General features: G+C 38.6%; 1 protein-coding gene across 3 annotated transcripts in view; it reads right to left on the minus strand.

Annotated features, from left to right (window-relative positions):
* Positions 1–21,343, minus strand: part of SLC8A3 (solute carrier family 8 member A3) — a 1,486,960-nt gene that overhangs the window by 437,486 nt on the left and 1,028,131 nt on the right. The gene's annotated exons all lie outside the window — the stretch shown is intronic.

Raw genomic sequence — 21,343 nt, forward strand, 5'->3', positions numbered from 1 at the left:
TTTTAAAATAACCTAATACTCCATAAAGAAAACAACTGCTAGCCTGGCTGATGTACCTTAATATACTCCAACTATTTCCAATAAATAACAGATTGTCAATATGTAGTAAACATTCCCCTTTCACAAATAAATCCAACAAACTATAACAGATTCTACTGCTAATACCCAGTTTATACTGTATCTTTTGCAAAAGATGAAGTATATCACAGTGCTTCAAGGGATCTAACATTAAATTCTTCATGAAAAACATTCCTTGTCTAAATGTTTACTTTCTTATCTTTAAATAAATATAGAGCATCACTCAACATTCAACAAAACAGTCTGCAATGCTTCATTAGACCCAACTGGCATCATAAAAAGGCTCAGATGAAAAATGAAGACTCATTCTTGCTTAGAGGATAGTAATCCCTAAAGGCTGAACTATATTAGTCCAAATGGCATACTTGTTCTTGGGAGCCCCATTTGTTCAAAAGCAAAATTGAACAGAAATTGTCATTGATAATTATAAATTAAATGCTTTAATAGTGGTACTTCTCACTGTTTGCAGTCCAGGTCTCCACTTCACTGCTACTACAAGTGTTGATGGATACTTGAGAGCATTAGAAATAACCATTGCCTCCACAATGGAGGTGGAAAGCTCCAGATTAACTGCAATAATCATCAAGACTCCTTGACCAGGACATAGAACATATTTGGGAAGCAGTAACTTGCAACATTAAATCCAAGTTCTCAAAAGGTTTAGATGCTTCCATGAGATCTTGATCTTTCTTAATTTTTTCTACAATATCTGCCACTAAGTGATGACTGACACTCCCTAAATGAGATGTACCAGCTGTCATGTACTTAATGCAGTTTCAGCTAATGTTATGTGTACTGATTTTTCTAGTAGCTCAGCTCTGTGTGCCTGCTCTGTTCACTACTCTGTGCTGCAAAGACACCACTACCTGGACATCCCAACAGGAAGAGAAACAAAATTTCCCCAGGCATCAATTCAGATCTCACTTGAAATTAGGCAACTGCCTAGTGGCATTAACCCAGCCAACTCTAGTAAAGAGAAACAAAATAGGGTGACAAACCACCACACAAATCATGTGCTGTTATACTCACCTGTCTGTTTACCAACCCCTCTCACAACAGCGCTACTGATAATTAAACAGAATGTGACATGTCTGGTACATGTGGTGGTCCAGTCTATAAATTTGTCTGTAAGCATTTAACAAATGGCACTGTCATCAGTTCTTTACTACCTAATGTGAATTGAAGGTGTAATTTTTTCCTATATGTGACACTTTGCTCCACTTAAACATTAGTGTAAACACTGACGTTTTCAGGACTTCTTTGGTTCTCCTTACAGAACTTTACAAAGGTACTTATTTTCTACAGCATACCTCTCAACCGCATAGCAGTACAAATCCGAGCACTGGACTTTAAAAATCATAGCAAAGGGTCAGAAAGAAAAGTACTTTCTTATGTAAATAGAATGTAAATGTACACCAGTACATAAGTAAATAGGGGAAGTTACCTCCACAAAGAGACCAGTCACCAATGAGATTCCCAAGGGTTCTGTGCTGGGACTTCTCCTGTTTAGCATCTAATTTTCTGATGTAAAAGCCAATACCAAAGGGCTCTGGCTGACTAAGTTTGCAGATGACTACGTGATAAGACAAATGATTGACTTAGTCATCCTGCAGGAAGGTTTGCCCCAAATTAAAGAATGGGTGCCAAAATTGAAATTAAATGCACACAAATCCATTATTATATCCTGTGGAAAGTCATCAACCCCAGGGAACCACCACAGTGAAAACATTCCCCTAACAGATGACCCAGTTTTCTGGGATTTGGGAACTTATGTGGACAGTAAACTAACATTTGACCAACATGTGTCCATTGTTGAAACAAATTGTGTCTAAATCTAGACACAAGATCTTGTCTTCCTTTACTCAGCCCTCATTAGGCCAGTCACTGAATTTAATGCCACCTTTGGCATGTATCTGTCCAGATTTATTTATTTATTTGCAGTTTGATGACTGGGGCGGTCCACTGGACTCAATGAGCCCATTTTCAGTGGAGGCCCGGGGAGAAAAGTTCCACAATACATAGTAAAAGCTCCATAATATGAAGTACAATACACAGTAGAAATACAACCAAAGTAAGCAGATTTTACATACAAAATAGCAAAAATTAAACAAAGTTAAACAGGAACATAGAGTAATGTATAATACATATTTTCAAGTTTACTGGTTGAGAACAATAGAACAGAGTTAGATTAGTACAGATGTTTAGATCATCTGAGAATGGTACAGAAGTAACATTAGCAAGAAGCCAGTACACGGGGTTAATCCCTAATGTGTAAGGAAGAACTAACCTTATGTGTGGTGAATGTACTCAAGTACTCAGATACATGCAACAAGTTGAATTCCCACAGAGATACCATACTAAAAGGATACAAAGCTTAAACTTGTCCTACATGGATCAACTTAATGCCCAGTCCCTATACTTGGTATACTGCAGACTGATAAGAGGTGACCTGTGTCTGACATACAAAGCATCCTCTGACCCACTACTGATGGATTTACTGCACATCAGAAAGTTAAATGGCATCAGAAATACTTGGTCTAGGGATCTAAGGGACCTGGCTGACTAAGTTTGCAGATGACTACATGATAGGACAAATGATTGGCTTAGTCATCCTGCAGGAAGGTTTGCCCCGAATTAAACAATGGGTGCCAAAATCATGGACTGAAATTAAAGGCACACAAATCCATTATTGTGTCATTTGGAAAGTCATCAACCCCATTCAGAAAGAAGATTTAGAAATACTTGGTCTAGGGACCGCATTTGCCCAGTTTTGCACACCAGGCAGCACCGGTTATCTAGGGTAAAATTATTCCTGGCTCCACAAAGTCTCCTCTTCAATTTTTCCCTTGGAACTAGACAAACTTTCAACTTAAGCACGCAAGCCATTCAGTTTTCAGCCCGGCACTTGCTCAAAACTTATAGCACGCACTTATAAACCCTAGCACTAGACCCTCCTGTACTGTACAGAAGGACAAGGCTCTCTATTCGACCTTATCAGCCATCCAGTAAAACAGTTCACTGTACCTATCCAGGTATGTCCAAAGGGCAGTTTCAGGTGTATTCTCCAGTCCAACTGGTGAATCTGGGCATTTTGAGGCAATGTTACAACTGCCTCATGTACACAGAACCCTCTCCTCCTACCACCAAACACTAATACATATGAGAGATGCAATTATACAGCCAAACTGGAGGCTAAGCTCTCTCAACCCAAGACTGGACAAGAAAGTCAAGAGGAGAAGTGAAATACTTGCATCACACCACCAGTCTCACATAGACCCATTAAACCAGCACCGGCAAAAAACACACATAAATACATGAAAATATACTCAGAGGCTCTAAATAAAAATCTGCAAAACCAAAAGAGACCTTCAAAGCAAACATCCAAGCAACCTCCACCCCCCAACACAAACCATGAAACACATACTTCATAAAATGAGTGTGCCATGCAATGACAGCCCTTAAGGCAAAATAACATACCCAACATACTAGTAATAGGTGACTCTAAAGTCAGGCACACTGACGTTCCACTCACTAGACTGTATAAGGAGAAGGTTACTGTTAGCTGCCTTTCGGGTTCCAGAATGCGCCACATAACACAAGCACTCAGGTCACTCAAAAAACAAGTACAAATATGACTATGTCATTGTCCATGTTGGTGTGAATGACCTGAGCCATACCTCCCTGGGCTACATGAAAAGAGACATGGAAGAGCTCTCTGATCACATAGCCCAGGCTTGTATGACCCTGACCCTGAGTAGCATCCTGCCCTCACCAAGAATGATACCACGGTATAAACAAAGAATTCTCAATTTCAACAATTAGCTAAGTTTCTGCTGTCATTCAAAGGGAATCCAGTGTCTGTCCACCTGGGATGACATGCTCGACAAGCCACTCTGCTTCACTAGAGATGGCTTGCACCTGTCACCCTTAGGATTTCAAATACTGGCCAAGGCTCTTGCCACCCCCATAGTGCCTTTCTTAGGCAAGGCTCAAAAGACAAACCCACTGCTGTAAATTGCACATATAACAAATAACTGAGGGTAATGCTACTCAATGCCAGAAGTCTAAACGTCAAAATGGACGCACTCGAGGCACTCCTCAGTATTGCGAAAATCGATATAGGAGCAGTAACAGAAACCTGGTTTAAGGCTCCAGAGAGCACCCCAGCACTACCAGGCTACAACTCATACCATACATTTCGGCCACAGAACCCAAACCAAAATACAAAAGGTGGGGGCGTATCCATATTCATCAAGGATACCCACACCTCCAGGTTAGTGGCACAGCACGATGCTTCAGAGATCATCCATGTGCAACTAACAATGGGCAAAACTGCAATTCAAAATGTAGCTTGCTACAGATCACCCACCATGTCCCAGGACCTCCATTCCACGTTTCTGGAAACACTGGGAAACATAAAGGTCCTACCAAACACCCTAATATTGGGCAATTTCAATTATCCAAACATTAACTGGGAGAACTACTCAAGTACTAACTACCTTGCCCAACATTTCCTAGAATTTATAAACTCAAATGCCCTGTTTCAAATGGTCAACACTCCTACCAGAGGTGACAACATATTGGACCTGGTCATCACCAACATGGGCGACTGGTGTTCCATACCGGAGGTCAACCCCTCGCTGGTTAGATATGACCATAAACAAATTACTTTGGATATCCACATTCTGCACCCCAACCCCGGACAATGAAACCACCGTGAAAAACTTTTCAAAAGCAAACCTCACATTACATAAGACCAAGGTGGAAAGTTTCAAAGCCCCCATGCTGAAGGATAATGCTGTCCAAGCTGCAAAATCCTTTACTAATGCATTCTATGGGCACCTGCAAGAATGCATGGATTGTGCCATCCCAAGCAAAACCAAGACTCACTCCTCCAAGGAAAGGAAACCAGTTGGTGGACTCCTGCCATAAACAAGCTATACAATAGAAAGAGGAAACTAGTACAGAAAAGAGTAAAATCCCAAGAAGGGAAGACATCCCTGATCAGTATCAGCAAGAAACTATGATTCCTCATAAAATCATCCAAGGTGAGCTTTGAAAGAAAAATTGCCAAGGACTCCAAAGATAACCACAAGGCATTCTTTAGCTATGTCAAGAATCAAAGTGACAATACTCAGATCTGCTCAGAGTTAGTGCAGAATGGCACAAAATACACTGAACCAACCGATATCGCCAACATCCTGGCAGACAGGTTCAGTGCAAACTTCACCCCTCTCTCACCCCCAAAGGGGCCCATAACCATACCAGAAGAATGTAGAGTCCCTGAAATCACAGGCACTCAGGTTAAAACAGCCCTCTCCAAAGCCAAAAACACAGCATTAATGGGACCAGACAGTGTCACAGGCTGCGTCCTACATGAGCTCAAAGACAAACTAACCCCTCACTTAAACACACTGTTCAGACTCAGCCTCTCCACAAGCTATGTACCCATAGATTGGCACACAGCAATGGTTATTCCACTCCACAAAGGTGGAGGCACAACAGACCCCGGGAACTATTGCCCTATAAGCCTGACTAGCTTGGTCTGCAAGGCTATGAAGCTCATCATCATGGAACTTATTAACAGAGACATTGGGAGCCTCCAAACACTGGACCATACCCAGTTTGGCTTTGTTAAGGGCAGATCATGCCTACTAAACCTGGTGGACTTTTTTGAGACAGTTACCAAGGCTACAGATGAGGGAAAGGTGGTACACACAGCGTACCTAGACCTCGCTAAGGCATTCAACACCATTCCCCATTCTGGTATTATAGACAAGCTCACCAGCCTGAACATAAACCCCTACATCACAAGATGGGTTTCCAACTGGCTCACAGACAGAATGCACATGGTGAGAGTTGTGGGAGCTAGGTCCAACTCTAAACCAGTTACAAGTGGTGTTCCCCAGGGCTCAGTCCTAGGAGCCCTCCTGTTCGGCATATACTTCTCAGAGGTACAGGCAAGCACAGGAGGACTATGGCTGACCAAGTTCACATATGACTGCAAACTAGGGGCTATAATTTACTCTCTGGCTGACACAGACATACTCCAAAAGAGTCTCATTGAGATGGATACCTGGTGTCAAAATCATGGCCTCAAGCAAAATGCCAAAAAGTGCATAGTCATCCCCTTTGGAAAAAACGAAGGACCCACAAACTACCACATAGGTGGTAGTCCCCTAAATATGCAAGACGTAATAAGGGATCTGGGGACCCAAGTAGATAGTAATCTTACCTTTGATAATCACATTGCCAAAGTGGTTAGAAAATCCTTCTACGGGGCCCACTTAATCACAAAAGGGTTCGCATCCAGATCAAAAGAAGTCATTGTGCCCCTCTACTCATCACTCATCAGACCCATCATAGAGTACAACACCCCATTTGAGATGTACCTCACAAGACACCTGCAACAGCTGGAAAGACCACAGAAGTACCTCACCAAGAGGATCACTGATGTCAAACAGATGCCCTATGCAGTTCGACTGAAGAAACTCCAGCTGCACTTGGTTGCATACCGCCTACTCAGAGGTGATCTCTGCCTGACATACAAGGCCATGTTCAACCCAGAATTGATGGACATGCTCCACCTAAAGAAACCTTACCCCTTCTAGCTACACACTCTAGGGATGTAAACCTTACCACAACATTAAATAGAATGTGCTGGAGGGATAGATTCCTGTCCCAGAGACTTCCCATGCTTTGGAACAAGATTCCAATCTACATTAGGCAGAGCTCCTCACTAACACTCTTCAAAAGAAACCTTGACGAGTGGATGGAAAACAGAAAGTTTACCCCAGGGATCACTTCAGTGGCTCTGCTGGACAAAGGCACAAGGAACTAATCTAAGTGGGTGGCGAAAGTCAACATATTCTGGCTAGGCTTATAAATGTCTTCGGGCAGATAGCCTAGTACCTACCTATGAACCTATGAACCTAAACCTCTTCTGCAAAATCAACAGAATGGTTTGTTGAGACAAGTATATCTCACAGACAATACTGCTGTTCTGAAGTAGATTCCCCATCCATGTAAAACAAAGTCCACCCTGTGAAGTCTCTCCTCTGGGCCAGTAATCAAGGAGCCTCAATTCTTACCTCAGACACTGATGAGGGACATTCACTTGGAATAAAAATAGCTACACACAGTATTTCCAGATGCAGCTCTCTGCACCAAGCAAAATTTACCTTAAGATCACACAGAGAACACACTCAGTCCTGGGGATGGGTTTACCACTTTCTCTCCAGACCCCAAATAAGTCTCCCCACTGACACAGCTGTAGAGTTGAGTCCTCAGCCGAGCATTTTAAGCCAAGTCCTCCACCACCCGCTCCGGAAGCCAGTGGTCTGTGTCTCTGCTCCAAGTAGCTGACACACAAACTCTTTGAGATTTGATTTTCTCACACACACACACACACACACACACACACACACACACACACACACACACACAAAAGGCTGGCACAGATTTACCAGCTATGCCCCCCTCCCCAGACTATAAGGTAGATACTGCCTTCAGAATACTTCAAAGCCAGCTACTATAAGGATCTTACAAGGATATTGAAATATACTGAGTAAAATTAAATACTAATACAAATGGTAGTATTTGACCAATGCAGCAAGGCTTTCAGGACCAGCCACATTGTCATCAAATAAATATAAGTATTCTCAAAGGTTAAAATATTCTCTAAAAGACCAGCCACAATCAACCACTTAAATATAATTAATAACAACTAATAAAAGAACATGCATGGTGGTGGTGCTGCGGTAGCGTTGTCGCCTCACAGTAAGACGTTGTCCTGTTCGATTTTCAGCTAGAGCATCTTCTGTGTAGAGACATGCTTGAATGGGTATACTTTCATTGAAGGTTGTGCGCCAGGGCCGGCAACTCGGCACGTAAAAAATCTACTGCCAATCATTAGCGGACCGGAGTTCTGCTGTGGCTATGCCTAACAGGGAAAAGCCGAAAGACACAACAACAACCAGAGTTTCAATCACATGCAATATTAAAAATAACCTTGATAGAAAGGTTCACACAGATACAGAACAACAATAATTAACTAATCTCACTATATTTCCCTGACTAATCTAAAGAATTATTGTCCCTTAGTTCACTTACTATAGTAAGGCAAGATGATGTAGCTGAGTGGTCCTTCTTTGTCAGGTTTCACAAATAGGCCTCCCTGAGACTTCTGTCTCATCTAGTATTAAAACATCATTTCAGTACTGGATTACAGAATGACATCACATACATGTGGTCACTTGATTTCTGGTTCCCACACTACCTCCTTTACTAGAAACCTAGCCAGAATCTTGCACATATATGTTACTATACACACACACAGAGCTTTGCTAAGGTGTGCTATACCATCTAGAAATTATAAAACCATTTCAATAACTTCCACCCTTCCAGGGTAACAATTAGTTTACCCCTAAGGACAATACAGTAAAATTCTTAGTGCTGGTTTTCATAGACATTTTGTCTCTCGCTGCAATCAGAACTGTAACATACAATCTTCATGGCTAAACCAGGTAATTTATTTTCAGACTATTTTTCAAAGTCAGCTGGACTGAGATTAACCTCTTTGCTTCCAGTATCCTCAGTTACAATATATTTATGTCAACAGTTACAATACAGTCTAACATACAGGTGTATTTCTTTTCTGTCCAGCAGTACCCACTATTGGTACATTTTTAACACAAGTAGCTTTACAAATGCATTTTCAATACAAGCACCTGCACAAATCAGTTTTATATACACATGACGTATAATTCTTTACAAAACTCCAGCTAGCTATGCTGGCATATGTTACGCATCCACTGTCATAGTTCTCCTGGCACAACTGGTAATACCTTACATCATCACACACACCCATGCATATTCAAGTACAACTTAGAACTATGGTTGGGAAATGGAAAAGTTATCCCAGGACTGTCCCCTGTACTATTAATAGAAAATGCATCTCTTAAATGCTTTATCCCAGGCATGGGTCCCCTCAAATTTTCTAGGATATGTTCCCAGTTATTATCATTAGGCATGATACATAATTATTTTCCATGGCATGGGTAAGGCCACATTCTAGCCAAGTGGAATAGGTTATTTTGAAAGGGAAATTGGCTAGGCTTAAAATGGCCTACAAGGGCAAATAGCCTAGTACTTAAGTATGAACATATGATTCCCAATAGAAGGCCTTTATATATTGTGTACTCTATATAGTTAATTACAGAGAATCTTGGTGTAGGTTTAGTTCATTGGTTTATTTACTGTAGTATGTACCCATAAGAATGAATGTCTTTGTGAGGATCATCAGTAAATCTAAGAGGAACAAGCTTTAATCTGACAGCAAAAATTGTAGTGTTATGCCTAAATCATTATAGTTGAGAGGTATGTTTATCAATAATGCTCAAGTTGGCATTCTGCAGAAACATTAAACAGTATAGATTCCAAACAGGCCTGATGATACTCCACATCTCATTTTATATTACCATTGATACTCACGTGTTATATAACCACTATGTTATCCACAGGCATATACTAGTTAGGTTCTTATATTTACATAACTTATGTTCCTTATTTAAGAGCTCATCTGCTGGAGTGTTGAACGGTTTGCTTCAATGGCAAAATACAACATCTAAACTCTATGTACTATGTTGGCTCCCACCTTCTACCCCTGCATGTTAAGATGTTCTAATATTTGTTTTTACTCATTCAGTGTGTCCCTCTGATTCTCATTTTAAACTAATAAGAAGGAAGCTTTGATACTTTTTTATTTTCTAGTAAGTGTTATAAATCATTACCGGCATATACCCCCCTCACTTATCTGCCTCTCTTATTTTCAGTTTTTGCTGAGATAAATTTTACTGATTGTTCATAACATCTTTCAGCCTTCGGTGGATATACTCTCTTCACATACCTCTCAACCTCTTAGAGCAAGAAATCTGGACAAAGTGATACAAAGGCCCAAAAACAGGGTCACATTTTAAATACTGCTCTTACAAAGTTGCAAAGTTGATAGAATAGCACAATTTGCATTAGCATGACTTTTCTGAAGGGTATGAAGTCTGAAATGCAAATGTCTATGATTATTTTCTAACTTCAGTCTTTAATTATTTGCACTAATTTGCTAGAAAACCAGACTTTTATGAATGGACCAAAAATATGAGGCAAAAATCTGGACATTCTGTGAAAATCTGTACAGTTGAGAGGTATGCTTCATCTAGTGATACATTCATTAAAATCCCTCTTTTTACCGGGAATAGCCCTGCTAGGCATTGCCCCTTGTTTTCATAGGTGAGACAAGTTCTTTGATCCGGTTAATTGTCACACTCATAATCACTCTTTATGCAAAAAGGTCAGGGTAGGGTGTAAAAGGTATCATTCATTAGCAGTCTGTAACCATAACTGTGATATACAACCTGGCAGTTACATACATTGGACATGAATCAACTCAGACGACACGTTCCAACAGACGTTCTTTGATTTCCTTTTCTCTTTATTACTGTCACACATTTGGAACATAAATTATTGTTTTACTTTCTGCTTCAAATGGCCCACGTTTATAATTATTTTTCATTAGTTACGTTCTTTCTTTTTTTCTGTTCACCCCCCCCCCAAAAAAAATTGTGCAGATTACTGTTATATACATATATTTAAACTGTTCTAGCTTTACAAGGTATTTGACTTTCTCTCTGTTCTTCTCACATTATCTGTGCTTTGATCAGTTTAAACTACCAAATCAGTTCCACCATTCTAAAATTTAATCAAATTGCTATGAAATGTTCTAAGAGGAAGATACAGATGGATAGTTAGGTAGACAGACAGACAGATATACATGTAATGTATTAGTTATTAAACATGCAATTAACTTGTAGAAGTCTATTTCTCGTTATCAACAGTTCATTCTAACTACTTTCTTTATCCATTTTTCCCAAGCACTTTATTATAATTATTTATTTCTGCATTAAGCCAAACAGTCTTTCAAGTTAACATACGTCTCCTAATTATTCCATTTATTGCTGATATGTTAGACACTATTTTTCTTATCAATATGCAACTATTTTCCTACATTTATGTTCACTTGAGACTAAACAGAAAAGCAAAATAAGAAACCTATTTGAAGTTGCTTGCAAACAATTTTCTGTGTGTGTTCATATTAACTTTTTCAAGTACAGCCTGCCATATTTTCACAGCTTCATCTACCGGCATTATTTTTTGGGGTGAAAACATTGGCATTTGTTTAGAATGGGCCTGAATGTAGCTCTGTTACAGTTGTAAATGTATGGAATACAGTTAGTTCAAACAGACACCAAAATTTAGCATGACTGGAAGTTGACTTGGAATAAAAAAATAGCTAAGTATTGTAAAAATAGATACAAAATGGAGGCACGCAATCCTGCCACAACAGACAGGCTGATGAAAAGTAAGGCTGAGTCTGAGTAGGTTATATGAAATGTGGGGGTGCACCTATTAAATCTTTATGTCAGGGAAAGGATAAGATGTGATTCAAATAGGGTTGGTGAATGTATAATGCTATGAAAGGTAATAGGTGTGGTTAATGTAAGAGGTGAAATTAGTTGGGAGAGATGTGTTTATGTGAAATGATGGATGTTTGAAAAAAAATATCACTTCTCCTAATAAAACAAGAGCTCTTTATTAAATGTACTGAAGGAAGCAAGTAAAGATAACATATGGAAGGCTTAAAATCAGGTTTTACTGCAAGGTAATACAATTCAGCGACCTTGTTTTTTTCAAAGTTTTCCTTGAAGTTCTCCATGTTTTATTTTTTTTTTACATCACTGAACTCTGAGTTTTACCCAGTTTCCAGTACTGTGAAAGGAAAGCTAAAACATAAAGGAAAGTCAGCAGCTATTATTCATACTCTTTGGGTCAACTGTTCTCCATTATTTATCTATTTCAGGGTCATAAGAGGAGCTTGAGACTATCCTGGCATTTGCTTGGTAAAGACAGAAAAATCCTATCCTAGATAGGAAGCCAGTTTGTAACAATGCATGTGTCTGTGCCACACACACACACACACACACACACACACACACACACACACACACGCACACGCACACGCACACGCACACACGCACACACACACACATAGTCTGACTTCTACAGGCAATTTGGAAGATCATAAATTTACCTATATGTCTTTGGGATGTGGGGGGAGGGCAAAATACCTAGCAAAAGCCCACTCTTACACATAGAGAACATGCAGATTCTGCACAGATGGCACAGCAACCAGGAATGAAAATGCAGAACCAAGCAATGTGAGCCAGCAAAGTTAAATACTGCATAACTGTGCCACCTGTCAGAGTCTGACAAATTAAAATTACAGAAACCTGACTCAGCAAAAGCACTCCTCTCAGATATTCATTATCACTGTATTAGTACCTTTTCCTCATGATGCATATACTACAGCGTTAGAGAGCTGGTCTAGGCAAAGGTAACCTCCTGCATGGGAAGTGTGGGAGTTTTGACCCTCATGTAAATTATAAATATATTTTTGGTATTTTTTTTTTTTTTGTTAAATACTGTTTTGACTTCTGCAATTTGACAAAGTGATAGTCGACCAATTTAATTTTAGACTATTTGATCACAAATTACTCTTATCTGTACACATATGAAAAAAAAATAATAATAAAAATGTTCCACTGAATGAATACTGCAAGATACATGTTCTTCTACAGCCACTTACGTATTAATAGAAAAAGAAATACATTCAGGGCGTGTTTGGTAATTGAAATATCTGTATACGTTTTCATCAATAAACTCAAGTTTCTTTAATTAAGAAGTCAGATTCAAATATCAGAAAAGAAAAGAAAAGAAGTACAGGAACTGAATTCTTGTTGCAAAAGACTTACAGGAAGTCAATATATGCTCCTGCTAACTTTCATCAACTATAGTATCCTTATAAATGACTTATCTATCCACCAGATGCAACAAGGCAGAGGCAAAACTAGGAAATGGTGAAGGAGGCAGCTGCCCTGGGTGCAAAATGTGAGCAGGTGTGATTAGCAGGAACCAATCATTATTCAAAGCATTACTATCATTCATTAGCATTAACCAATCATTCTTCAGTGCAATATCATTATTCATTAGCATTAACCAATTATTTTTCAGTGCATTACCATCATTCATTTGTGGTTAGAACTAAAGCCCTGCAGCACTCTTTTTTTAGTGTATTATCGGAATTTAGAAATGAATGCTGGTATTACATTTGCAGTCAGAACTGAAGTGCTTGCAGTCCATATAGATGCTTGCTATAAATCATTTTTTTCTCTCTCCTCAACTTAAAAGTTGGTGGGGTGCCAGATTAAGGAATGCTACCCATGACCAGAATAGTTAAATATACCTCGGCAACAGGTAATTCAGATCTTGTCCAAATGTTACACAGACATTTGTGCCCCACTCTTTTCTGTTTCTTTTCATATAAAGCAAACATTACCCTTCTAGCAAACGTGTAAAATTAAGGTACACTGCACATTGTTTATCTACATGGAGCTGCACAATACTACATGCATCTCATTAACCAAAATGGAGCAGGATTCATTTTAGCCAAATAAACTGGCAGAAAGTTTAGCTAGTATTAAACAAATTTAATTAACCCTACATGCTGGACTGTTTACTATTCTTCTTTTTAGTGCTTCCATGCTTCCACCATCATTTGTTGAGTTACATATCTGTGATTGTTAACGAGGTTAGTCCAACTGAGCCAGGGGCTCATTTTCAGTGGAGACCCAAGGAGAAAAGCTCCAGATACTAGTAACAATATCACAAAAATAGTTATATTTACTAGGATATAGTGTCAAGTTGTCATACACTGAAAAATAAGAACCACTTTTTATACAGTTGTGTTCAAGATTGCAGAAAGCAAGTACATTACAACAAATAAATTCAAAATGCCAAAATATATGCAGGTAATAGTAATGAAACTCCATGTGCATCAGTATTTACAAGAACAGGGATAAGGTGTGAAGTCAAGGAAGCAGTTAGAGAGAAGTAGAAAAATAAGATACATGCTTAGAGTAAGGAAGTAGAATTAGGCAGAGAGCAGTATAATATCAGGTAGGAGTTTGACATGGACAGGACCAGGTCTTTAGTAGGTAGTTTTTAAGCTCGTGTATAAATTGGGATTTATGAGGGATACTTCTTATCTTAAGGGGAAGGGCATTCCAGAAATGAGTGACAGAGAATTTATAGAGGGACTTGCCTATATTTTTAGTAGGTTTGTAGATGTCTAAAATAAGTTTGTCAGATGTGCAAAGCTGATGTTAGGGGTTACAGAGTGATATATTGTTTGAGATGGAGGGACAGGAAGTGGGGTTATAGAGTACAGAGTGTGTAATTTGTAGTTGTGGAAGAAGAAGCGGTTTTTGAAATTCAGGCCATAATAAAGTCATAAGAGCAAGACAGTGGTGGTATTTATATGGTATACTGGAGGTGAATCTAGCTATTTTGTGGTAAGTTTGTTCTAATTTGGAGAGGAGAGATGACTGAAGGTTAGTAAGGACTGGGGCTGCATACAGAAGACAGGGTAGGAGAAGAAACACAGCAAGGGAGGGTTTGCTGGAGGGTGGGAGTAGTTTATGATTGTGGTACAGAAGTCAAAGTTTTTGATTGTATTTTTTTATGCACTGATTAATGTGCATGTCAAATTTTAGTTCGTTATCAATAGTTACAACAAGTAATTTATTATAGGGTGCAGGTGTAATGATAATATTGTTAAGTGAGGTAATAGAGAAGGAGCTGCTTAGAGATGTGCGAGACTATGAGTCCAACAAGGCTTTTCTATCCAGGGCCAATAGAAGCAGGTCACACAAACATGTTAGGTTTTACCAGGAAGACAAACATGGATAGAATCGTGCTTCATCAGCATCTGCCTCAGAAGGAGGTTACATCTCTACGGAGGATGAACACGGAGATATGGACTTTCCTGGTCTTCCTTTAGCGCAACAGTCAAATGCCTTTTTCCAGACTTTTCGTCAGGAACAACACCCTTTCAACTCTGGCCCACAGGGACAGAAACGCCAACGGGAACATCCCTACAACGCTGGATATGAACAACAGAGGACAGGGGGTTACAAACAAGGTAAACGATAATCCCCTGCAAAGAGACATTAACAGTTATGTTGTTAATTTATCTAAGTATCATTTTAGTGATGCAGAATTATCTGTTCTAAATTTAGGTTTGAATTTCATTCCTACTGTCGTATCTAGGCTACATGATATACAGACAGATGTTTTTGTGTTTGGTAGGAAATTGTACCTTAAATATTTTTTTAGCCAATTTAATAATGGTGAATGTAATTTGTCGGATGACAGCAGTTCTTTTTCTTCAGACAGTTTTTATTCATGTGCATCTGAGGAAGTAGTTAATGCATATTTTAAATCTGACACGAGTAATGTTCCTTCTTCCAGTCAGTTTACTCCACAAGTGTTACACGGTGAAGTGACTAATTTTGTCAAAATGGTAAACCATTGTACTGGGGTAATGTATGAGAAGTTTATGAAGGATAAAAACAATATAAATTATAATATACAATATAATGATTGGAAAACTCTGATGGCACTAAGTAAAGAGAATAAGATTATTTTTAAGCCAGCAGACAAAGGCAACAAATTAGTTGTCATGGATTGTTTAGATTACTTTGAAATGTGTATGGAGCACCTTAATGATAACCAGACCTATGAGCAGGTAGATATAGACAGATATCATCTAGCTATTATAGCTTATAAAGAACTTATTCAGAAAGGATGTAGGTTAGGCTATTTTAATAACCAAGATGTAAAAAATAAATTCCAGGTTGACAAATGCTCTATGGCTTACTTTTATTGCCTACCTAAAATTCATAAAAGGTTGAACAAACCGCCAGGAAGACCCATTGTCTCTGGACGGTTTTATTTTTTACACAATTTGGGTATTTTTTTGCATAATTATTTACTACCATATGTTAAAGCATTACCATCTTACATTACTGACATATTTGAATTTCTAAAGAAAATACATGATTTACATTGGAATGACAGAATGTATTGGGTGACGGTTGATGTAAAAAGTTTGTATACCAATATAAATCATTCTTTTGGATTGGAGTCCATTAGATTTTTTCTAGGACAATCTCCATCAACTGAATTTATTATTGATTTGATATCTTTTTCTTTGAATAACAATTTTTTTGAGTTTAATAATATATTATACCGTCAAAAACAGGGTACGGCCATGGGGGCAGCATTTGCCCCCATGTATGCGAATTTGGCAATGGGTCTGTTTGAAGTTGAAGTCATCTATAGACATTCATTTTTTTCAAAATTATGTCACTAGGTACTTTAGGTACGTTGATGATTTAATTTTTTTATTAGAAGGTGGTAGAACTCATGTTCAACAGTTCATTGCTGATCTGAATCTTAACAGATTCTCCTTACAATTTGATGGCCTTAGAATAGGTACTCATATGCCTTTTTTGGATATAGTTTTGGACATCAGTAATGGCACTCATTTAATAACTTCTGTTATTAGAAAATTTGAAGGGGGTACTCATTATGTTCATAGTAATAGTGGACATCCCCCCACACTATTAATTCTTTGCCATATGGAGAAATGGTTAGAATTTCTCGTTTATGTAACAACAGTGAATCTTTTTACAAAGAGTTATAGTTATTATTTGATGCTTTTGCTAAGAGAGGCTATAATATATAAATGTTAACTGATAGTTACAATAAACCTAATGGTAAAAATAATAGAACTATGATTTCATCTTACAAAAATGTTTATAATTATCAACAAATTACCAAGGTGCAACAACAAGAAAAAGAGAGCATGTATTTTGTTACTACCTATGGTTGCTTCACAGCAGAATTTATAAAACTTTTTTCACAATTTTGGGAATATTTTAGTTCCCTCAATAATGTTAATTCTTGGTTGAATGTAGATTTAAAATTTTCTTACCGAAGAGGTAAGAATATTAAAGACTTTTTGGTAAAAAGTAGATTTAACTTTCCGACAGTATCAATATCATATGGTGTAAGGAAAATGGGAACACAGCAGTGTGGCAAATGTAAAGCATGTCAGTTTGTTATTTCCAGTTTTGCTTATATTAATAATATTCCCTTTGAAGTGAAAAACAATTTTAATTGTAACTCAGAGGGTGTCATTTATGCACTTAGCTGCCCCTGTAAGAAATTTTACATAGGGGAAACAAAAAGAGCATTTAAAGTTAGACTTCTAGAACATGCAAATGATATAAAAAATAAGAAAGAAGAAAGTCCTGTTTCTATACATTTTTTAAATTTTCACAACAGTGACAGTAAGGGGTTGAAGGGTTGTGTTTTAGAACAAATTAAATATCACTATAATGAAAGTGACAATATTAAACAATGTTTGCAACATAAGGAAGCTGTGTATATTTTAACATTTAAAACATTACATCCATTTGATTTGAATGAAGATTTTAACTGGAAGATGCTGCTAAATTAAATGTAATTATGCAAGCTAATTAATTGTTTAATTGAGTCTGTTGTTTAAGCATTTTGGTATATATATGGATAGTATGTGTGTGTTATTTGTACTCCTTGAAGGCTGTGGCCGAGACGTCAGAGTTCTTTCATTAAACTACATTTGGTGGATTCTTCTTTGTTGGTTGTTCTTCTGATATATTGTTTGAGATGGAGGGACAGGAAGTGGGGTTATAGAGTACAGAGTGTGTAATTTGTAGTTGTGGAAGAAGAAGCGGTTTTTGAAATTCAGGCCATAATAAAGTCATAAGAGCAAGACAGTGGTGGTATTTATATGGTATACTGGAGGTGAATCTAGCTATTTTGTGGTAAGTTTGTTCTAATTTGGAGAGGAGAGATGACTGAAGGTTAGTAAGGACTGGGACTGCATACAGAAGACAGGGTAGGAGAAGAAACACAGCAAGGGAGGGTTTTCTGGAGGGTGGGAGTAGTTTATGATTGCGGTACAGAAGTCCAAGTTTTTGATTGTTTTTTTTATGCACTGATTAATGTGCATGTCAAATTTTAGTTCGTTATCAATAGTTACAACAAGTAATTTATTATAGGGTGCAGGTGTAATGATAATATTGTTAAGTGAGGTAATAGAGAAGGAGGGTTTAAGGTATACTATTGGTTTAGGAAGGAAAATTAGAAGGTTGTTTTTTTTTTGGATTTAGTATTAGTCGGTTTTTGGTGAGCCAGGTTTCGATGGAGGTGAAGGTGTCTTGGGTACAGGCAAGGAGTTTTGACATGCAGTGGGCGGTGGTAATAAGGGTTGAATCATCGGCATATTGTAAGAGTGTAGAGAGATTGGTAGCAGAGTGTAGTCTGTTTGTAAAGATATTGAACAAGACGGGTCCCAAGATACAACCTTGGGGAATGCCAGTGTTGATGGGTAGAAAGTGGGAGGTGACAGATTGCTATTGTATAGATTGTTGTCTGTTAGATAAGTAACTAGAGAACCAATTTATAGAGGGGGTAGAGAGATGGAGATCAGAAAGCTGAGATTATCATTTTGGGTTGAGAGACTGTATCGAAGGCCTTAGAAAGATCAAAGAATAGACAGGAAGCTAGGTGGTTATTATCACGGGCTTCTGCAATGGCTTGGGTGAATGAGAGTAGTGTGGTAGATGTGCTGTGGTGGGGTCTAAATCCATGCTGGGTGGGAGTTAGAAGATTGTTGTCCAGCAAGTGTTTAAGTAGCTGGGTGTGGACATATTTCTCAAGAATTTTGGAAAGTGGGGAGAGTATTGCAATGGGACGATAGTTGGATGGGTCAGTGGAGTTACCACCTTTGTGGAGAGAGATTGTGAATGAAATGAGGGATGAGGGACTGGGAGGTATGGGTAAAGTAGGGGCAGTGGGACTAAGTTGAGTTAGCTTTTGAATTGTTTCTATGAAGTGTTTATTTAAAAGTGCAGCAGTCTCAGTGGCAATATTGAGAGGGAAGGGGTTGGGGGTAGAAGGTTTGCTAGGATAGAGAATTTTTGTTTAGGCCATAATTTTTTGGGTTATTATGCAGGCTACCTTTGTTGGAGTTAAAGAAAGATTTTTTGTCCTTAATGACTAGTTTTTTTACACAAGTTTCTAAATTCTTTGTAATGTTGGAGTAGGGGAGGAGTTCTATTTTTTATCAAAGTTTTCCAGGTAGCATCCCTCTGATGCATAACAGAGTGTGTTTGCTTAGTGGGCCAGGGGGAACAGTTTGATTTTAATCAAATTTTTCTGATTGGAGGCATGGAGTTCAGAACATCTATGAATATTTTGTTGAAAGTGATTACTGCATCATTAAGAGGGAGGTTATGAAGGAAGGTCCAGTTGATGTTGGACAGTATAGAGGTGAACTTATCGGGGTCAAATTGAGTTGCGACATTCACTGGAGTGGTGTTCTTTGGGAGAATGTTTGAAATTTCTATGAATATAGGTAGGTGAATGGTCGCTAAGTGAGTTAGGAAGAACACCAGGGGTATGATAGAGACTGGGGTTGGAAATAAGGATCCAATCAATTACAGAACCTATAGTAGACATTTTATTGGTTCTGGTAGAGGAGGATATAAGTTGGTGGAATCCAAATAGACTGAGGCTATGAGTTAGAGATGAGGAGGAGAGGGAAATCTAATCAATTTTGATGTCACCAAGTATAATAGTTTTGTAGGGAACATGTTGGGGGAGCTAGGACAGAAAGTTTTCTAGAATAGGGGTGTTGTCACCTTGGAGATTTATATGGTTACAATGGCAAACTTTTTGTGGGGGTTGAGATGGCAGTTTACAATTAGGATTTTAGCAGGAGCGAGGCTGGGTATGGGAGTTGGGAGTGGAGAGAAAGTAAGTTGGCTGGAGTAGAGGATGGCTACACTTCCACGTTTCCTGTTTGTTCTATCAGCATGATAGATGTTATAACCTGTGGGTAGGATTTCAGAGTTGGAGATGTGAGGTTTTAACCAGGTTTCTGACAGTGTAAGGATGTTAGACGAGTTTAGACGGATCCAGCCGTGTAATGCTGTAGTTTTGTTATCAATGCTTTGGATATTTAGTGAGAAAATAGAGAATCAGGTGGAAGAGAAAGAGACTGGGGTGGAGTGTGAGGGGTAGGGGGTGTTTGCTTGAGAGAAGTGGAGGATCTAGTTCCTGGGTTGGGGTGGATGTCCCCATCCAGGATTAGTGAATCAAGGAAATCAAGCAAATAGGAGAGTAGGTTAAAAGTAGTGGGTGTTCTGTGTGTTATGATTGTGGAAAGAGATATATTAGAGTAAGTTCTTATTGTAAAGAGGTTGAAAGAAGAGGTTGGAAATAGGTTTGGAGAGATGAGAAATGTGGGGGGAGTTGATGAGTGAGTGATAGCTGTAAGAGAGGGTAGGTGTTACTGTTGGAAAGTCCAGAGATATATAGTAAGATGTTGACAGTGACAAGAGGAGGAGGGGGATAGTGAGGTAAAGGGGTGACATAATGAGAGAGTTATAAGGTTACAGTTTAAGTGTTGTAGTGAATCAGTTATATTGGAGAAGAGAAATAAAGGAGGAGCAGAAGTGAAGAGACTTTAAAAGAGGAGAAATAGGAAATACTCATAGAAAAGCTAAGGCAGAAGTGGTAAAGGGATAGTACAATAAGAAAGCTGTGTGAGAAAAGTAGAAGGAAGAAATAGGAGGGGAATTAAAGTTGGTTGAGGGGGAATGGAAAGGTAGATCGAAGGGGAGGGGCTAATTGGTGGGGTATGGATGACTGGCTAATTGGAAGAGGGGGAGGAGTGCTGAGAGTGTAACTCTAATGAGTGTGGGGGTGATTGGGAATGGGGGTAGGGTAGGGGAGTGGAGTGATCCCAGAGGGCGTATGGAGTAGGAAGAACTCTGAATACCAAAGTGGACCAGATAACTATGAAAAACAATCAGTCACTTAAAATTCAAAAGCAAAGTGCCAAACAGTAGTTTGCAGGACAAAGTTTCATGAAATACAAACTACAGAATCTATTATGCCAAAGACAAAAAGTGAATGTTAAGTACTCTAATAAGTAACACTGAGGGGGGTCAAAGGGATTAATGTCTCAATTAGAGTGCTCACTGGATTCCATAAGTATTAAAAACAAACACAAAAATAAAAATAAAACATACACTGCAAAAAGGCAGAGAACTAAAGCTGGGTGCAGTAAAGCATTCAGGTAAAAGGTAATCCTTTATAATTGCCATGATCCTGAAGGGGGGTGTGATCAAAAATAACTCGCTTAGCTTTTAGGCAGGAAAAGACTGCAAACTGAATGGGAAGATGCAAGAGTTGCTAA

Source organism: Protopterus annectens, chromosome 6.part0, assembly GCF_019279795.1.
Source record: "Protopterus annectens isolate FY-2018-M chromosome 6.part0, PAN1.0, whole genome shotgun sequence".
Classification (NCBI taxonomy): domain Eukaryota; kingdom Metazoa; phylum Chordata; order Ceratodontiformes; family Protopteridae; genus Protopterus; species Protopterus annectens.